The sequence below is a fragment of the Panthera onca genome, chromosome B1, assembly GCF_046562875.1.
Source record: "Panthera onca isolate mPanOnc1 chromosome B1, mPanOnc1 haplotype 2, whole genome shotgun sequence".
NCBI lineage: Eukaryota > Metazoa > Chordata > Mammalia > Carnivora > Felidae > Panthera > Panthera onca.
Genome location: NC_138342.1, coordinates 177541689 through 177560981, shown reverse-complemented (window position 1 = coordinate 177560981; position 19293 = coordinate 177541689). Strand labels below are relative to the sequence as shown.

Genomic DNA, 19293 nt, shown 5'->3' with positions numbered 1-19293 from the left:
CAGAGGCAGCCAAAAAATTATTAGTTTTTTCCAAGTAAGATCACTGTGAATATAAATAAATATAGTAGCTACATTTATTTATTTTATGGTGGCATTATATGTACTGTTCTGTACCTTGCCTTTTCAGATCTCAGAGATCTACCCTTAACATACATAAAGAACTTCCTCATTCTGTTGAGTGACTGCAGTTGATTCACTTTTGAATGTATCCTGGTCTGTTGAACTTATCTCCCATCAGTGGATTTTTAGGTAATTTCCAAATCCTTTACAAACAACGTTGTGATGAATAATCTTGTACAAACATTATTTAAATACGTGCGAGTGTACGTATAGAAGAAATTTCCAGAAGTGGAAATGCTGGAACAAAGGGTGCATGCTTTCATAATCCTGACGGATCTATAGATGTCACCCAATTACCCTCCACAGAATTTTGTCAGTTTACGCTTTCGCCAGAAAAGAATGTTCTACCTCGTTCTGACGCCCACCTGCTGGTTTTCCCATTTCGTCACCAAATCAGCCAAGGACCAAGGACCAAGAGGACCAAGTCAGCAAAGAGTCCTCTGTTGGGATTTTAAACATGGTACTGATGAGCCGAGAGATGGAAGAGTGAGCGAAGTCAAACGTGGGGTGGTGAGGCAGGAACCTGTAGCTCCTTGAGGCCTGGCAAGGAGGCAGTGTGACTGGACCCCAGGAGCCGGGCCTTGGAAGCAGCTGGAAGGATGACAGGCCTGCCTAGCAGGAGCTGGGAGGATGGGGGGGGGGGGGGGGGTAGCGCTGTCAGGAGAGAGCTGGAGGATAAATAGCTGCCCGCGGATAGAGATAACCCCGGGGCAGCCAGGGAAGGGGAGAAATACCCTGGCTTCTCCCTTCCACTGCCTTCCAGACTGCCTGCCAATGCCTCACGTTTCTGAAAAGGACCCGGATTCAGCCAGAGCTTAGGAAATGCATTTTCCCATGAATACAGACCAGAGCAGAGAAAGAAGGGGAGCAGCTCTGAGAGCAAATCAGGCCAGTGACTGGCACAGCCCAATCTTTTTTGTGCTCAGTCCCATTCTCACCGGCCGCCCATATTTAATGATCATGTGACAATGATGTCCTGTGCAGTGTGACAGAGCTCAATGATCCTTTGTACCAGCACTCAAGCCCTTCCCCCAGATGAGGACGTATAAAGCCCCTCACTTACCACAGGTGTCTCAAAAGCCTAGATGTTCAGGTCTGGATGTTTCTTCTGATTGTGAACTTAAGTACCATTGGCATCCCTCGTACATAATCATCAGGGAGTGAGAAAGAAAAAGAAAAAAAAAGTTAGCTAATACATACCTACAAAGGCAGACACAGCTGTTCAGTCTTCATATCTGTAGCTGGCCACGAGGCTGCAGGTGATGTTTATGACTTTCTCCTTCCATGACCCGTTCAACATTCCCTTTGTCCTCTGCCAACACGTGGCTGTTTGGGGAATCTTTACCTGGTAGAGTGGCAGGAATCTTTTCTTTCCCCCAAGAGTTTGATTTCTTAATAGTCCCGCCTTTATTGAGTAAAGTGCCTTCCATTTACTACGGGTCATGTGGTACTAAAAGGCACCAAGAGATTGCTTTCTGCTCCAGACATAGCCTTCCCTGCCCATGGTGTATCAGAAAGCCTATTTCCTCTGGGTAAATGAGATTATTCCCCTCCACCAATCTGATAACCTCTTTCCCTGCCCATTGGTTCCAAGTAGCCCAATGGCAATCTCAACTTCCAGTTCTGTGCAACTATTCTTGTGTTGCTGGTGGACACATTCCTCTCTTGGGAGTCAATACTCCTAATTGGGCAGAGCCCAGGGTTGCAAGACTGGAAGCTTTCTGTGATGGGCCATCAGGTATAGTGAGAAGTCATTCCTCTATCTCTGCTCCTGGGCACCATGGGGGAAACCACACATATATGGGTTTCTTGTTCAGACCACGTACTGCATCCTGTTGGGACGGTATCCCAACTGTACAGTCTCAAGCTTCCAGAAGGCTGTCTTGCCAGATGCTTCTTGGTGATATGGTACATATTAAAACGAGCCAGGAAGGAAAGAGTTGGCAATGGATTTGAGAGTAAAATAGGCGAATGACTGGCAAGCTCACCGATGTGGTGCATAATCCAATGTATTGGATCTTTGCCGGTCTTGTAGATGAAAACCCTTAATATGTTTTTATTTTTCATTTCTTTTGAATGTCTTTTTATGTATTTAGGAGCCACTTAGATTTTCCTTTTTGTGAACTCTTGATTTTTAAACAATTTATGTTTATTTATTTATTTATTTATTTTAGTAAGTAAACTTTACCCCCAACATGGGGCTTGAACTCATGACCCCCAAGATCAAGATTTGCATGCTCCACTGCTCCACTAACTGAGCCATCCAGGCACCCCATGAACTTTTGATATTTGTGCTTGTTTTTCTTTGGAATATTGATGCCTATCTATGTTTTAGTGAAGTCAGCCCCTGTCTATAGATTTTTTCCCCCAGATTTGAAGTGCTACTTTGTCATATACTAAATTAAAAAAAATTATATTGAGTTCTATTTCTGGACTTTTAGACCTGTTATCTTGGTCTATCTTCTTATTGATGTATTAATATTACCTTATTTTATTTCTTGTGCCTTTCTATTGTAATGTTTGCAGGGCTAATATTCCCCCCCTCCCCCGTCCTTGGTCTCCATTTAAAAAAATTTCTGGATAACCTGGCTTTAAATTTTTACCACATTACCTTCATGATTAGCTTGTCTAGACCCCAAAATAAGTCATGTTATTTCTGTGTTGGGATCACATTCCCAAACACTACTGTCTACTGGGCCCTGTACAACATGGCCCCTGGCTTCCCCTCAACCTCATCTTCTGCCACGGTCCCCATATTTCCTCTCTTCCACTCTGGCCTCCTTGCTGTTGCTCAAACAGGCCAATTCCCTCATTTGCTGTTTTTACTTCACTCTGTTCGGCGAGTTTGAGAGGCCCCCACAGTGAACCACACTCCCGTCCGCAGTCATCCGGAAGGGAGCTCTGCCTGCCTGGGATTTTAGGGGGTAGCAGGTCCAGCCTCCCAGTCAGTGAGCAGTTACTTCTGTTCCTGGCCTTGGGGCTGAGTCTTAATCCTCCCCAGGCACTAGAGCCACCATTGCCCATGAAGCCACAGCCACAGCCCCGGGCAGCAGGCTGCCCCCAAGTTCTCAGCCACGGCACCACTTCTGGCTCAGGCAGGAACCCGTTAGTCCCTGTTTCTCCAGGCAGCTGACCTCTTAGCTTCCACTGCCTGATTCAGACCCCAGAACCCAAGAGGCTCAAGGCTCCAGTTCCACTCGTTGCCTTGGTTCCCATCTGCTTCTGGTCTGTGGAGATGTTTAGTTTGTTTCTGAGGCCAGCTGTGTTTTACTGGATTTCTCTTTTGATATGTTGTTGCTCATTTTTATGTGTTTGGAGCAGAGGGGGTGTGACGAACCATGAACTTGCAGCCCCATCTTGAACAGACCATGCACTTAGACTTGCAGCCGCTCAGTTACAACACTCTGAAGTCAATTTCACACAGGCTACTGCTGACATAATACATCGTCTACCCTGTACCTATGGGGTGGTTTGGGGCACAAATGCTGGAGGCTTAGATCAACTCCTCGGCAGAGCAGTCAATGTGGAGGAAATGCAGGTGGGCGTGGCTGCAAATCTGAGGTCCCCAACCTTCTGCTGCCCTTATGCTTGGCTGGCTTCCTCTCTGTTTGCTTCAGCCCTTGATTTGGCCCCTTCCCACAGCAAATACTAATAACAAAACCATCACTGTTATTATCATTATGATCCAGGCTGTCAGCTTAATCTCCTGTGGCAACTTTCACTCTTTTAAACAGGACGCATTCTTCCTTCTTTGTGTCTCAGGGGATTCTTTTCTTATCTAAGGCTTATTCTTCACACTGAGTCATCAATTTCCTCTTCATTTTATGCATGAAAACTGTACAATCCATATATCACGCCTGGCTCTTTGATCTCAGCATATTACCACGGGTGAGTGTCTCTCATCTTCAAAACAGTACATGACTCCGCACCCCTTTCAGCTACGACCTACCTTCCCCATCCTCTGTGGATCATGTTCCGCAGAACAATCTCTGCTTACCACCCCCCAGTCCTCATGTCCTTCTTTAGGTCGCTGCAATCAGGCAGCGATGGAACTCCCATTGTTCCACTAAAACCATGCAACAAGTACATCATGAGCTTTAATTGCCGCACCTCCTGGTGCCTGCTTGGGTTTTATTGCTTGGCTTTTCTGCAACATTTGCCACTTCTTCCCTCTTGAAACCCTACGATTCCATGGCTTGTATGGTGCTCTCACCTCTTGTTCTCAGGACGTGTCTCGAAGAGTTGCATTTTGCCTCCTTTATGTTTGGAATGCCTCCTCCCACCCCTGGCTCTAGCTTTGGTCGTCTTCTTTCCTCACCCTGCACACGCCCTCTAGCTTTCTTGTTATGTGCAACAAGTGTCCTGTGGCATTTGTGTGCACGTGACACCTGTACTGGATTACATGGTATTCTCCCAAATTTGTGTTCACCCGGAACCTTAGAACGTGATCTTATTTGGAAATAGGGTCTTGGCAGTTAAGACGAGGCCATCCTGGGTTGAAGTGCTGCAGTTAAGAGCCACCCAGTTTGTGGTGTGTTGTTACAGCAGCTGTAAGAAATAAATGCATCTGTTCTGTCCGCACTTGGGGAGACTTCCCCAGGGTGAGGAGGCTGTGCCCATGCAGGGCAACCCAGTACCTCCTTATAGCCCCTTCGGTCTGCTGGCTCAGCTCTCTCACATTTACAATTTTAGATCAGAGATCTTCTATTTGACGGAGACAGTAACAGGGAAAAAAGACAGGACTTGTCTTAAGTGCTGTGAATCCCCGAGCAAGGTGCAACTCCTTTCATTGTTCAGTGGGAGGCTTTAGTTTCTGTCTTCCTGGGTTTCAAGATTCAGTGAGACGTCTCAGCATATAGTTGAGCCCATAAATGAGCCTTTCTTTGGAAGGCACCTACAGAGCAGCAGTGGGTGGGGTTCTGCTTTTTCTTTGTCTTTCATTAACTTGACACCATCAGCCTCAAGCTTCAGTTGGCTCTTGTCACTCACACAACCTTCGAAGAGCCCCTTTGGAATGTGATACCTTTGCGGGAGTCCTCTTTCTGGGCTAAAATGCCAAGGCATCTTTCGGGTCCATGACCTTGAGGTTTATGCTAGGTCAAGTGCCCCTGTCATCGCCATATCCCCCCACCCCTTTCCATCTTCCAACAATTCTTACATTTTCTTAAGAATTCTGAAGTCGTCAAGAGAGCCAGCCTCCTGCTTCTGTATTGATACTGTTTTCTCCAGATGCTTGCTAGCTCCCTTCTAGCTTTCCACACCTGGTGATTTACCAGCCTGAAAGCTTCCTGGGTGAGCTCGTTTTGCTCCTAGAGTTGAATGACAACAGCTACGAGAACACTGATGACCACACTTGCGTGGCATGTCCTATCTGCCAACATATATGTCATATATGTTCTTACATATATGAACTCACCTGTTAATCTTTTGTGCCTTCTTTATAATCATCTTTCATGTTAAACATTTTTGGTGTGTCATTTTAGTGCCTCTGTTGATTCTGTAGGCAATTTTTTTAGTTATTTTCTCACGGTGGCCCCACACTCTAGGTAAATACCGACTTAATTCTGGCAAAGTAGAGCACCTTTGTCTCACTACATCCCCACCCCAACCCTATGCTATTATTGTCATATATTGTACATTTATATATATTATAAATGCAGTAACAGTGTTATAAGTATTGCTTTATACAGTCTTGTGTTGTTATAAAAAGCCTAAGAGAAAAAATCTATTCATTCCTTCCTGTGGATTCAGGTTAGTTTAGTGTCATATTCTTTTAACATGAAGGACAAGGAGAGAAAAAATCCATTTAACTTTTGTTGACCCCAAAATATCTTCATCTTGCTTATATTCTTGAAGAATAGTTTTGCTGGATATAAAGTTCTTGGTTGGCAAGGACAGGCTATTTATTTGTTGCACTTTAAATATGTTGTCTCACTACTTTCTGGCCTCTATCGGTGTGATGTGAAGTCAGACATTAATTGTATTGTTCCCTTGCACACGATGTATCACTTTATTCTTTGTTTCTTTTCTTTTCTTTTTTGATTTTTAGCAGTTTGTGGTGTATGTGGGTGTGGCTTTCTTTATGATCATCCTATGTGGGGTTCTTTGGGCTCTTTGGATCTATAGGTTAATATTTAAAAATTTTTTTAGCGTTTATTTTTGAGAGACAGACAGACATACAGAGTGCAAGTGGGGGAGAGGCAGAGAGAGAGAGACGGAGACACAGAATCTGAAGCAGGCTCCAGGCTCTGAGTTGTCAGCACAGAGCCCGATGCAGGGCTTGAACCCACGAACCATGAGATCACGACCTGAGACGAAGTCAGATGTTTAACTGATTGAGCCCCCAGGCAACCCTGTAGATTAATATTTTTAGAATCAAGTTTGGGAACTTTTCAATCATTATTTCTTCAAATGTTTTTTCTGCTTTTTTCTCTCTCTTTTTCTGGAACCCTCATTACATGTATGTTGTCTTTCTGGATGTTTTCTCTCAGATTTCTGAGACTATTTTTTTTTTTAATCTTTTCTTCTCTCTGTTTTTCAGATTGGAAAATTTCTATGAATCTGTCTTCAAGTTCAAGTTCACTGATGGTTTCTTCTGTAAGCTCAAATCTGCTTTGAATCCTACTTTTATTTTACACGTGGAGAAACTGAGTGCTAAAGAGGTTAGACAATTGCTTAATGCAAAGGTGGGCAAAATGTTACTTAAAGGGCAAAATAGTAACTATTTTAGGTTTGCATTCATATGGCCTCTGTACAACCATTCAGCTCTGCCACTGTAGCTCAAAAGCTACATAGACAATATATAGACAAATGATTGCAACTGTGTTAAAAAAAAAAAAAAAAAAACTTTTATTTACAAAAACATGGGACCAGCCTGTGGGCTGTAGTTTGCTGACCTCAGGCCTGAGTTTTGCAAATAGCAATTAGCATAGCTGGGATCCACGTGTCCTTTCTTCAAAGTCTGTGCTCTTTCCATTGTCTCACACTGCCTCCTACGAATGGATTGTTCTAGTCTTTTCAGTGGTGAAATCATCCTGGGGAACCACAAATACTAGACAGAGCATCAGATTTATTTTTCATCACTTTCTTTACTCAAGGATTTAGAACATCTGTTGTAATAATAGATTCTTTCCCTATCTTTCTTTCTCTCTACCTTCTTTCCTTCTTCCTTGTCATTCTCTCTCTTGCCTTCCTTTTTCCTTCCTTTCTTCCTGCCTTCCTTCCACCGTTCCCTCCTCCTTTCTTTTTTACTATCAGTCACCTTTGCAGAGTGACTGTACTACCTTTCTTTTCTTTTTTTTTTTTTTAAGGATCTTTATTCTCCACTGAAATGTTTTCATTTTTTGCCTGGGGGAATTGCTGGTGACACTCTGTGTTATAATCCTCACATAGAAAAGTAGTAATTAGAAAAGAAAGTAAGGATGTGAATGGTGCTGTTGGTGTTACCACCTATAAGCTATAAATAGAATAGAAGTAATCTATTTTACTTTGATGATCTTTGATTTTTTTTTTCATAGCCTCAAGAAAAATCTCCTAGGGGGGCAGAAAGTAGGGAAGGATGCAAATTTCAATTTGTTCTCAATTTTCTAAGGTTGATTCCTTTCTAGAATAATTTCTTTCCTCAACCTGGCTTTGTCATTCACAACCGGACATTCACTGTTCCGGCCAATCTTGGGCCGTATCAATGGCTGCCCTGGGCTTCTAGGGAAAAACTTCCATCCCTTGTGTTAAAGATCTGGTACCAGCTCCAAAAGGTGAATTGGATCTTAGAGTCATACCTGTCACAGCCCTCCTGTGGCCATGAAACTTCGGTACATCCAATAGAATGTTTTTTTTGTTTGTTTGTTTGTTTGTTTTTTGTTTTTATTTTTTAATATTTTTTTTAACGTTTATTTATTTTTGAGACAGAGAGAGACAGAGCATGAACAGGGGAGGAGCAGAGAGAGAGGGAGACACAGAATCTGAAACAGGCTCCAGGCTCTGAGCTGTCAGCACAGAGCCCGACACGGGGCTCGAACTCACGGACCGTGAGATCATGACCTGAGCCGAAGTCGGACGCTTAACCGACCAAGCCACCCAGGCGCCCCAGAATGTTTTTAACAGAAAGCAATAGAATACCCAACTGAAAGTAGCTCAAATAATACACTTTTGAAATCATGCATAATAAAAATTTCTTCATTAGGGCATTCCAGGTCACTTCTATCATTCAACAGTATTATTACCAGGGACTGTATTTTCCCCATTTTTCTCCTCTACCCTCTTCCCTGTAGTGGCTGCATCCTTAGAATGATCTCCTCAGGGTTAAAAGTCGGTGGCCAAGGTTGAAGGGATCATCTGTAGACAAAACACTTTGACTAAAGAGAAACCCTTTCTAGAATGGGTCAGACACTCAAGCTCTCACTGCAGAGGTGGTTGTTAAGAAAACTGATGCTTTAGCTCTCTAAAATGGAGTTGGTTTCCACTAGAATAGAAGAAGTGGGTGGGAAGCGGAAGGTTAGGCCGATGACACCATCAGTTTTGTAGGAACCTATTTAGTCCAGATGGTTCTGCTCCAGGAATGTTTTCACCAGTGGGTATGGGATACGGCCTTTCCCTGTTAACCACACTCAGCCACATTGTTGGCTGGGCATGAGGTGAAAGGGAGACAGCATCTCCACTGTTCTTTCTGTCCTTTGCCTCCCTAGCAATCCCTGGTGAGGTGTCTTTCCTTTTAGGTTCCTTTTGATCTCTATGAAGTGTTGGCATACGTTCTCTCTTTGCAGAGAATTTCCTGTTGTTTGTACCAGCAGTAACAACTTAATGTAAGCCCTGCGGTCAGACTTTCAGAATTTGTTTCTTCATTCAATCATGTACTCAACGTCCGTCACATGCCAGGCACTGTGTCAGCCACTGGGGTTACAAGATGAGTCAAAGAAATGCCTACCCTCAGGGTCACAGTTCTGGGCTTTGAGCGGTGCTAGGTTTTCTTTCTGGGCCCATCACTCTGTGACTCTGAAACTTGTTTTTTCTTTTATGTTCTGGACAAGGGCTGATATCCTTCAGGTAGTGCTGCAGGAAATCACCACTAGTCAATTCGAACCAGCTCATAAGATGAGGAACATTTGTTCTTCTGGTCCAATCTCTTTATCTTTCAGTTGGAATGCCTGCACGAGTCTAGTCAGCTCTGAATCTTCCACAGGGTATAAGGCGGGACTAGAAATGGCCACAGTCCTCAACATTAGTTGGATTCCGACTGGAAGGTTACGTGAGAGAGGCATTACCTGACCGGCCATGGCTTGGCCTCCAGGACAGTGGCGTGAACGATCCTGAAACAGATGCAGTCTGTAGTCACACCCAGAATACCGACACCAGAACATTTTACAGTAGAAAGGTTACCAAAGCTCTCTGCCTCATCCTTGAATCGGATGTCCTTTCCTCAGACCAGGAACTCAGCTGGGTTGGGACAAAGGAGAGAAGAAGGAGGTGACATTGGTGGGAAAGGACCCCCTGCATCTTCCCTGACCACATCCCTAATCTCAGTGGCCAGAGCAGCACATAAAATGATGTCACAAAGATCCCTTTGGCATCTCAGAACAGAAGCTTCAGGCCATTGGAGGATCTGCTTTGGTTTTTCTTTGTTTCAGCGAAAAGGGAAAATTAAAAAGGCAGCTTGACTTCAGAGATGGCTGAATGTCAATGGACCTGTAATATACATCGTGAAGAATGTTCTATCAAGTATGGGCAAGCAGGGACTCATGTATATGGATTTCATTAGAAAAAGAAATCTGTTACTTAGTTTGGGATTTGGGCCATCTATATTATTTTTCTTGAATTTGAAGTCATTTCCTAGTGGAATATGTGTTTTGAACTTGCTGGGGAGAGGAGGGCACTTCTTTTATTTAGATTTAAGTGCACTTTGGCTAAGAACAAGGCTGGTGAACTCAACTATGAAATGCTGTTTGGTTCAGACATCTTTATCTCACCCACATGGGGAGATAACATGGAAATTGACCATCTCACGCCTTCTGTCAGAGATTGGCAGCTCCAATCTGAGGTTTGTGATTTGTGAGGGAACCTGAGTGAAAATGGCACACACGGCCGAGAAGATGATCCCAGGCATGCCACTCGCTATACTTTTTTGCCCAAACTTCACCTAATGGTGAAGACAACGTCTATTTCCCCATGCACCAATTCTTATTGAGATTCATGTCTAGAAATATTTATCATCGTACTATTTGTAATTCAAAATAATTTATAAAGGGCCATAACATGCACTGATTGGAGAATGGTCAATAAATTATGGTTCTGCCATACGATAGAAGAATTTTACAGCTATTAGAAATATTATTAGGGGCGCCTGGGTGGCTCAGTTGGTTAAGTGTCCAACTTCGGCTCGGGACATGATCTCACAGTTCGTGAGTTCAAGCCCCACATCGGGCTCTGTGTTGACATCTCGGAGCCTGGAGCCTGCTTTGGATTCTGTGTCTCCCTCTCTCTGCCCCTCCCTTGCTCATACTCTGTCTCTCTCTCTCTCAAAAATAAATAAAAACATAAATAAATAAATAAATAAATAAATAAATAAATAAATAAAAGAAATATTGTTATAGGAGGATATTTATTGACAGGGAACAATCTTTTTTTAAAATTTATTTATAATGTTTATTTATTTTTTAGAGAGAGAGAAAGAGCACTAGAGGGGAAGAGGCAGAGAGAGAGGGAGACACAGAATCCAAAGCAGGCTCCAGGCTTTGAGCTGTCAGCACAAAGACCGATGTGGGGCTCGAACTCATGAGCCACGAGATCATGACCTGAGCCGAAGTTGGACACTTAACTGACTAAACCACCCAGGTGACCCAACCTGACCTGACCTGAGCCGAAGTTGGACACTTAACCGACTAAAGCACCCAGGGGACAATCTTATGCTATAATCTTAACTGAAGAAAACATTAAGTGAACTATAATGGCATGACTTCAATTTTTGAAATCACATAAACATAATTATATGCACATATACATATTTATGTAGTCATTTATTCAACAAGAATGGATGGAGTGACTTTTATCTGCCAGATACTGTGCTGGATGCTGAGGATATGAGCCAAACAAGGGTAATTAAATCCCTGCCTTCATGGAGTTTATAGTCTGTTATGCATAGGAAACTCCATGGCAGCAAATACAGCATATGTTCACGGTAGTTTTTCTGGTTACTGGGTGACTTAAACTTTTTTCTTTATGTATTTCTATATCTTCTAGATTTCCTGATAAAATTAAATACCTTTTATAGATTAAAAAAAGACAACAGATGTCTTTTTATTCAAATGAACAGAACTGAGGGGCACCTGGGTTGGTTGAGCATCCAACCCGTGATATTGGCTCAGGTCATGACCCAGGGTTGTGGAATCAAGCCCTGTGTCGGGCTCTGCACTGAATGTGGAGTCTGCTTAAGATTCTCTCTCTCTCCCTCTCCCTCTGCCCCTCTCCCCTGCTGGCACTCTAAATACATACATACATACATACATACATATGTAAGCAGAGCTGAAAACCTGCCTCCTGGCATGAGACGCTGTCCCTGAGACTGAAAGGTCAGCTCGACAAATTGAAAGAGCTTTGTCTGGGGACCAGGAGACTGTCATTAACCCACTACATGACTGTGGACAAGCGACTTTCCTCTCTGGGTCTCAGTTTCTCTTCCCGTATGATGATAGTCTGACCCAGATGATTTTTAAGGTCTTTCCAGCTTTAATGTTCAATGCATGAAACAATACTTGCAGAGACTTTAGATGGGAGGAGAATTTCCATAGAAGCAAATCTACAGGTCAGTATAGCACCTGCTCTTACCATACCAGCACAATTTTGTTGTGGCTTCTTATCCCACACGCAAATGTTATCTTTAATTTATGTGCAAATCATTTTTTCATGCATTCTAGTCTCTTCCGCCTCTATCCTTTGCCTTTTTCATACCCGGGAGAAACTAGGGGGAAAATGATAATGATAATCCTAATCTTCTCTTTGTCTAATTCTCCGTGTGCTCTAAAGCAAATAATTTTTCATCCATTACTGACTATCCTTCCTGGTCCCCTCATAGATGCAAGAGACGATACAAAGTGAGAATCAGACATGATTTTGACCCTCGGAGGTTGAAACATCCATGGAGAGACGTGGTGAGGGCTTACGAAGCAAGGTGAGAAGGGCATAGCAGTGCATGCCAGGCTGGCCCGTGTTCCATCACAATATAGCACAGGTATTGACAAAAAGGAGACAATGGCATGAGTGAGACTAGTCAGGAGAAGATTTCTGCAGCAGGCAAAGTGTGATCTAAGCCTTACAGGATGGGCATGATTTAAATAGATGCAAGGAGAGGAGATCATTTCTAGCAGCATAACCACAGTGACCAGGGAGGAAAAGCCATTGACACTAGGGTTGTGAGACTGGGCAAATAAAATTATAGGATGCCCAAGTAACTTTGAATTTCAAATAAACAATGAATGATTTTCTAGTATGTCCCGTACTTAGCACATACTTACGCTAAAAATTATTTGTTGTTTATCTGAAATCCTAATATACCAGGTTTCCTGTATACTATCTGGCAACTCTAATTGGCGTTTGTTCATGTGAGTATGCATTAACATCTAAGGAAACCTCACCTGTTCCAAGAAGATGATTCAAATTCCTATCCCACCATCTTGGACATTTAGGGACCTGTACTGGCTCTGCCACTGAGTGTCTACTGGGTTCTCTCGAGTGAGTAATTCGTGGACTCCATTCCTTGTTGCACCATTTACAAAATGAAGCGTGTTGTACAGATGTCTGCGTGTTCCGGGCAGGGTATCAGCATGAACATTTTGATATTAGATAAGGGAACCAGATCATGCCTGTCATTGCCCAGATAGGAAAAGCTGATGCCCCTCTCTTTCATTTCTAGCCTGTGGCATTCACTGATCCATGCTAACACTTTGTCTCCTGTCCCTTTGTCTGGGCACAGCTGGAGTCACTCAATTCACTTGCGTTCTCAGAACTGTCTGCATCTTCTATGTGTGATGTGACTGCCTTTTCTTCACATTGTTGTCCCGCCCTTCTCAAATTCCTCCCCAAATGCAATGGCCCCTGTGACCTCTCTTGAATGCCTGCTGGAGAGGAACAGAAAATATTAAGATCCCAGTTCTGTCTTCTCTGTCCCTCAAAAAAAAAAAAAGAAAAAAATTGCCACCACCATAAAAGTCAGCACAAGGGAAGGCAGCAGGGGCAGATAATCATCTGCTCCTTCTCGACAGGATGGAATCAGCCAGATTTTCACTTGTGGAAGTCACCCATTTTCCAGACGTGAGCATCGTTTTTCCTTCCGCCAGAAAACTGCAGGAAAGGCCACGCCCTGTCCCTGTTCTCTGCAGCACCTGTGTGGTGTTGGCAAAGGACTGTTTTTCCACAGTAACAACAACAGATTTTGAAACGTGTTCCCTCTTCTCAGTTAAGTGCTCATTTACATGAGGCGAATTCTCTTTGTTCAAGAAAACTGGGCCTCCAGAAGAGGTCATTTGCTTCCATGAAGCTGCTCGCCCACTTACAACTCTCGAGCTCTCCCCAGCACTCTTGGCCTTGGTGACCCAACGGCCTGGCAGGACCACCAAAGCCTCCGAAGCGGCCAAAGCACAGGCTCTGTGCCAGGCAGAAACACGACTTTGATGGGATTTGTTCAAAGTTGGCTCTGGAAACAGGCAAGTCATTTGCATATTACCTGCTTCCGGGTCAGGATTACTTTACAGTAGATCCAGATGACCCCATCCTATTGTGCATTTTGGATGACAAGCTCTTTAAAGAGGGCTCATGAGGTTCTAAGTGGCTGAATTCTACACCCACCGTTGGAGGTGCTTTAGAGTTCAGCTGGAGCTCAGTTGAACCCCCAGCAGTGAGTATATTTTGCCCACTTTGCTCTGACCCGGGCTTGCATCCGGTAGGAAAAGCGGCCTCCTGAAGCCACCGAACAGCAGACGTCACTGGGCGTCCAAGAGCTTGTGTGTAGATTCTGGGGAAGGACCTCAGAGTCCATCTAATCCACGTGACTCCTTGCTCAGAAAAGAGATTGCCTCCTCTTTAGACCATTAGGAAAGCTCCACTTTCCCAGACAGACTTACTTTTCACCTACCCAATGCCCGCGGCCCACGCGTCCAGGTATGTGATAGGGTAGCTGCCTGGAGGAGCGTGGGCCTACTGGCTTTTGAGAGAGGCCTGTGACTTGGCAGGGTGATGGCACCTGATCTGGCAAAGGCCACGTACTTCTTTTGTCTGTATTGAGGCCACATAGGAGAATTAAGGAACATAAATTCGGAAAGATTAGATTGGATAAGAACAAGGCAGCTGTTGTTTTGCCAGGGCCTGAAGGGTACTGCAAAGTTTGTTGGACCCACTCCTGTTCTATTTAGCAGTTTCCCCCGTCTTAGTCAGCTCTGGCTGCTAAAACACAATACTATAGATGGGGCGTATGAAATACCATAAACAGACACTTCTCCGAGTTCTGGAGGCTGGGAAGTCCAAGATGAGGGTACCAGTGTGGCTAGGTTCTTGGTGAGCGCTCTCTTCCTAACTTGCTGTTGACTGCCTCCTTGCTGTGCCCACACATGATGGAGAAAGAGAGAGAGAGAGACAGAGACAGAGACAGAGGTTTCTCTGGTATCTCTTCTTATAAGGGCACTAATCCCAACATGGAGACCCCACTCTCATGACTTCATCTAAACCTAATCACCTCTCAAAGTTCCACCGTGTTGGAGATTAAGTTTCAACACAGGAATTTTTGGAGGGCATGAACATTCAGTCCATAACACCTCCTTTCTGGTTCAAATATGACTGCTGTTGTCCCTCCCCTGCTGACTAAGTGCATGGTATGGCTCATGAAAAGGGGCGGAAGCTGTATCTGAACTTGGCTGAAAGGAGGATGGACAGCTGTTACACTTCTGGGGACTCAGCTGGGCAGTGGTCAGGGGCAGCACCAGAAAGACAGTCTCCCCTGCTCAGAAGATCCCAAGCCTGTGAGCCTATCTGACTAGTCAAACATGGCTCCAGATTAACTTTCTCTCCCAGATCTCATCTGGACAGTTAGGACATTTCTAGAAAAGGATGGAGTAAAATTTTAGTATCTCCTCTCCCCTTTCTTTTATCTCTAGTGAAATGAGTTGAGGGTGACTAAATGGATGCACTCACTCTTCCAGAAGCTCTCTTAGTATTGACTTAAAATCCATGAATATCACAGAAACTGTCATGGTGTCACCACTCCTGCATATTTCATTGTCTCCCCTTATATTGGTCTCTTCCAGGTGCTGCTGTCTTAGCCTAGATCAGGCACCAGAGGCAAGTACCTTCTCTCATTCTGGGTCTTCACCAGAGCCTGAGGCACTCTTCATTCAGTGTTGGAATGTCGCTGGTCTGGAAAGGTCCTTAGAGACATCCAGTCTGTTTCCTTTAAAAAAAAAAAAAAATGTTTATTTATTTGAGAGGGAGGGAGAGAGGGCATGAGCAGGGGAGGGACGGAGAGAGAGAGGAAGAGAATCCCAAGTATGCTCCAGGCTGTCGGCGCAGAGCCCGACGTGGGGCTCGAACCCACGAACCGTAAGATCATGACCTGAGCCGAAGTTGGACGCTTAAACGACTGAGCCATCCAGGCACCCCAAGATCCAACCTGTTTCCTTAATTAATTAATTTTTAAAAAGTCTTAAATGTTTATTTATTTTTGAGAGAGAGAAAAAGAGAGAGAGACAGAGACAGAGTGTGAGTGGGGGAGGGGCAGAGAACCAGACACAGAATCCGAAGCAGGCTCTAGGCTCCAAGCTGTCAGCACAGAGCCCGACGTGGGGCTTGAACCCACAAGCGGTGAGATCATGACCTGAGCCGAAGCTGGATGCTTAACTGACTGAGCCACCCAGGTACCCAGGAAATTCAATACTTTATTCTGATTTTCTTTTTTTTTTTTTTTTTTTTTTTTTAGAGGCTTTCAATGGTTTTTTGTTTTTTGTTTTTTTTTTTTTTTTTGGGACAGAGAGAGACAGAGCATGAACGGGGGAGGGGCAGAGAGAGAGGGAGACACAGAATTGGAATCAGGCTCCAGGCTCTGAGCCATCAGCCCAGAGCCTGACGCGGGGCTCGAACTCACGGACCGCGAGATCGTGACCTGGCTGAAGTCGGACGCTTAACCGACTGCGCCACCCAGGCGCCCCTATTCTGATTTTCAAATGCCATAAACTTAGCCAGTACATGGCTACACTGTTTAAATATGACCAATGGGTCAGGGCCTTACCTGGTCTCTCCCTGCGGGGTTTTAGAATATTCTTTGAAGCCAGGAGCAATCTGGATGAAGGGAGTTTGGGCACGTGGGGGTCATGAGTGTCCGTGAGAACAGTGGTTAAGTTTCGACCCTCTTTGAGAGGGCCACGCACGCTGCAGGAGGAGGGGGCTTTGGGCTCAGTGCGGTGTACTTCTTTCCTGAATTCTAGGTGTGCAGATCATTCATGGCCAAATGTTTACTGTTCTCTAGGAAAATTCAACCCTGTACTGAGCTCAGGGAAGGTGTCTGTCTGTTTGCGTGTTTGTTTCTTCTTGTAAAATTGTAAATTCCTTCTGTTGCATAGAAAGCTCTCCTAAATCCTCCACATTTTAAAAAGCTTAAGTTGTGTGGTTGTGTTTGGAAATCATCTCAGGAAAGCCTCTCCAGGTCTGGATAGAGGATTAGTATAAGACTTTTCATTTAGATGGAACTCATTAAAAGTCAGGCGTGCGAAGGCTGCTTTCACTATTGCGCTGGAATAGTTAACAAGTAAGTCACAACCACAGCAACAACAGTAAGTCAAACCTACCTCTGCAGTTAACATTTATTTAGCCTTTGCTGTGTGCCAGACATTGTGCTAAATGCTCTGCAACCCTTATTTCACTTAATTCTTGAGACCCATCAAGTGGTTATCTTGGCAAAGAGGCAGCCAAGGAATCTTGTCTCTTAGATATTTTCCAACTTCTTAGCCCAAATGGCAGAGTTTTAAGTCATGTGGTAGAGTGAGGTGAATAAGTGAGCCTGCTCCTCACTCTTTTCTCAAAGGAAGAAATCATTTGATTCTCTGGAAAGGGCAGTGAAATCCGTTTGGCTTGGGTATACAAAAACAGTGCATTCTGGGCTTCCCGCTCTGGAAAAGGACAAATGGGCATTCAAGGACTGGCCATGTGCTCAGTCATTTCCTGAACAATATTTATTAGGTGTCCATGGTGCCAGGCATGACGTTGGATACTGATCCATTGTTGTCCATACACCTAGTTTAGAGATGCTCTTGGATGTGGAGCACGAATTGAGTTCTAAGACCTTTATCTAGGGCCATGGAAAACAATAAATGCTTGATAGGGTTTCATGAAAAAGGCTAAAGAATATGGAAAAGGATAAATCAAATGGGCTCAGAGGCCCCTCCCACCCTCAAGAATCTGTTGCTGGAGATCCACTCCTTTCACCCACAAAGTGTGATGTTCTTAGGTAATGTCTCTTAGCACAGCACAGATCTATGTAGAAGGCAAAGCTGTCCTGACAGGAGGGACCATTAAGACAAAACAGTGTTGGAAGTTACAGAGACATAAGTTCAGTCACATCAGCTGCAACCCACCTGATTGATATCCCTTAACGCATTCACCGCATCTCTGTAGTTAGTTTCTCTTTCTCGCTCTGGGTTTCCATTTTCCTTTCCTTTCTTTCCCAGATAAAGCCTCTTCTTCCTTTTCCCTGGCCAATAAAGAAGTAAGATCCATTCTGGCTGTGTGCTTGGGCCTCACCTTTGAGGTCAGATTACAGCCTAAGTACCTGAGTCTTAATAGTTTCTTGTTTTCCCCTGAGGCATTTTCCGGGATTAGTCTTTTCTTTGCTTTGCTCACTGCCTCTGCTCTTTCTCTTCTGGTTGTTACTTTTTTTTTTTTTTTAATACCTGACATTTTAGGTCTTTATTTTATAATGAATATATCTTATGACTGTAAAAATGCCATCACATCATACTTTGGTCTTCTGTAGTTTTCTGAAAAGTTCCTTTCATGCCTATTTTTAAAAAAATTGTATAACCATTTGAACTTATTTAGGAGGTATGGCACGGTGACCTAGTTTTTGCTGTTGTTTAGGGACAGAGTTGAATTGTCAAAGATAATACCTTATCGGCTGGTTTTTTTTGTTTGTTTGTTTTTGTTTTGTTTTGTTTTGTTTAGCCAGTTTCCTAAAAAAAAAAAAAAAAAAAAAAAAAAAAAAAAGAGCCTAATGCACAGCTACAGTGCTAATACTTTATTAAGAGGTGCAAATCCAGGGTAACCAGAATTGGGGAAAAGAGAAGTGAGGTAGAGAAGCTGCTCATAAGGGATACAGCTAGCTGCTCAGCCACATGGGATGAATCAAGGCAGGTGACACAGAAATACCGTGTTCGGAATAGTCCCCTGGAGGAGGAAGGAAGAAGAAGTTTATTTGTTGGCTCCCTTCTATCTTTTGTCTCTCATAGATCAAGGTTTTTCTCGTGGGAAGTTAAGCCCTGCATTTGCAGGTTGCACAGCCCAGCTCCAGGGGAATCCAAAGCTCCTGTCCTGGGTTTGAACTTCAGGCAAATGCAGGCATGGTGGGAGCAGCTCTGGAAGACTCCAGGGCTAGCCTCAGATGGAGCAAGTAGTGGGGGTGCCCTAGAGAGGGGAGGCTGATTAAAGGGGGTCTCCTAATTCCATGGTGGTGTAGCCCAATCAGGAGGTGGGAGATGGCCCGGGTGGGGAGGGAAAAACACTGGCTACCGTGCTGCTTAAAAAATGTTAGGGGTCAGAATTGGCTGTGTCTTCAGGACCTTCAGGACAGCAAGAGTCAGTGAACTTTTTCTTAAAAGGTCAAATGGTAAATATTTTAGGCTGCAGGGATTATGTGTCAACAGATAAAATGAAGGCTATGATGCAGGTACTTATGTAACTATTTAAAATGCCATCATTTAAGAGTGTAAAAATCATCGGTGGCTGGCAGACCTTAAAAAGTAGGCCCAGTTTGGCCGAAGGGCTATGATGTGCTGATCCCTGTTTTAGAGAACAGATGTCTAAAGGTTCCACTCAACCTCCCTAGAAGGTCTCGGATCTTCCCAGGCACCAAACAGAATTATGTTTTTCTAGGACTTTTGTGAGACCCAGGTCTTGGAGAGGAGAAGTCACCTGGGGTTGGCCTGATGG

The 19293-nt window shown here is 44.0% G+C and overlaps 1 long non-coding RNA gene across 2 annotated transcripts in view; it reads right to left on the bottom strand.

Annotated features, from left to right (window-relative positions):
- LOC132691626 (uncharacterized) overlaps positions 1-9623 on the bottom strand; it is a 58493-nt gene extending 48870 nt beyond the window's left edge. For both annotated transcript variants that reach the window (XR_009615904.2, XR_009615905.3), the window contains exons 1-2: positions 9381-9623; positions 1184-1259 (exon numbers count right to left, since the gene is read on the bottom strand). This is a non-coding gene — a long non-coding RNA (uncharacterized LOC132691626). The remainder of the gene's footprint in view (positions 1-1183; positions 1260-9380) is intronic.
- Positions 9624-19293: the final 9670 nt, after the last annotated feature.